Source organism: Carlito syrichta, unplaced genomic scaffold (assembly GCF_000164805.1).
Source record: "Carlito syrichta isolate Samal-C Ts95f unplaced genomic scaffold, Tarsius_syrichta-2.0.1 Scaffold128160, whole genome shotgun sequence".
NCBI classification, from domain to species: Eukaryota; Metazoa; Chordata; class Mammalia; order Primates; family Tarsiidae; genus Carlito; species Carlito syrichta.
This window is the reverse complement of record NW_007072256.1, coordinates 56,176-57,811: the sequence shown is the minus strand read 5'-3', so window position 1 is coordinate 57,811 and position 1,636 is coordinate 56,176.

Here is a 1,636-nt window from a genome sequence, read left to right as displayed (position 1 = left end):
AGGGTAATTGCAAATAAAGAATTTCAATGACGACTCCTAGAATCCTATCCAGGGAAGAGAAGAATAAATAGGGGGATGAGCAACAGTGGAAAAGTGATGGTGTAGCTAATGAATTGCAGTTGTTGCTCAAGTGTGGATGGAGAAGGCAATACCTGAGTGAAGAAGGAGGTAAAATGAGCTTGCTAATGAAAGGATGACACATTTGAAGATAGTTTAGGATGTGGTCATCGAAGGTGTGGCCAAGGTGGGGTGGGGCTGAGTGGGGAAATGTATTTTGGTTTTGTTCGGAGAGATTGATTTGTGGAGTCATATAAGTTCAAGAGAAAAAATAATACAGAGTTCTTGAGCAGACATGTGGGCTGATAGACATTATTTAACCACAAGAGTGAGGGAGTCAAGGATATTGTAGTGCTCTGAGGAAATGGAGTTCAAAGGCTCAGTGGAGACCAAACTACGAAGAAAATAGTTCTTGTTATTTTGGCAGTGGAAACCAAACCTTAATTTAATGACCTTTTACTGGAAAACTCACAGGCAAAGTAATTGGTGGTTGGGCCACACATTGCTTCCATAGTTTCACCTTGGGCAACCAGAGTTTCCAAACATGGAAAGTCGTTTGGCAAAAAAAAAAAAAAAAAAAGTTATCTCAAGACTGCTTGTGAGTTCTGGGGGATGCTGCTTAGCAGAGCTTTTTCTTTTCTTTTTCTTTTCCTTTCTTTCCCTGTTTTTTTTTTTTCTTCTGCAAGTCAATGTCACTCTACTCAGCAGCATACATTTGTTGAACAGTCTAGTGAGCAGTTAATTAAAATACTGTCTGTCCTGGCCTTTACTATTTCTCAGCAAGTTTGGGCTCTCCTAGAGGTGGGAGGGGACACAGTGGTCAACAACATAATTCAGTGCCTGTGTAAGCCCACAGTAGGCACTTAAAATGCTGTGGATTGGCTAAAAAATGATTTTTATTCTCACTGGGAACATATCAGAAGAGTCTAGGAAAAAAATATGTGCAATTTGAATAAACACATTGAATCTTATAATATGATTTTATATTTAGAAAAGAAGAACATATCTACTTTATTATTGCAAAATAAAGTCATGCAAAAATATAAAAATAATACAACAAATATGTATCCATTATTCACTTGAGAATTAGAGAAGACAAAAATAATTGAAACTCTCTGCCCATGAGCTCACTCACTTCTTTCCCAGATGTAGCAGTTTTCCCAATCTTGGTTATTTCCCCCCAAGCACTCTTTATACATGTTTAAATTATATATCTAAGAACAAAATATTATCTGAGTTTACACATTTTAGAACTGTGCAAATGGCTTCATACAGTATGTATCATTCTGCAACTTGCTTTTATTGCCCTCATTATTATGTTTTTTAGATTTATTTGTGATATTACATGTAGCTCTTGTTCATTCATATTGGTTGAATAGTTGCTGTGGTTTAAATGTGTCCTCTAAAGGCCAGTGAAAAGGTGTTGGGAGGTGGGACCTTAAGAGACGTTTAGGTCATGAGAGCAAAGCCCTCATGAATGGATGCACATGCTGTTACTGAGAAAATGGATTTGTTATAAAAGGAGTGTTCAGGCCCCTCTTGTCCTCTATTTGTCCTTCTTCACCATGAGGAAGATAGA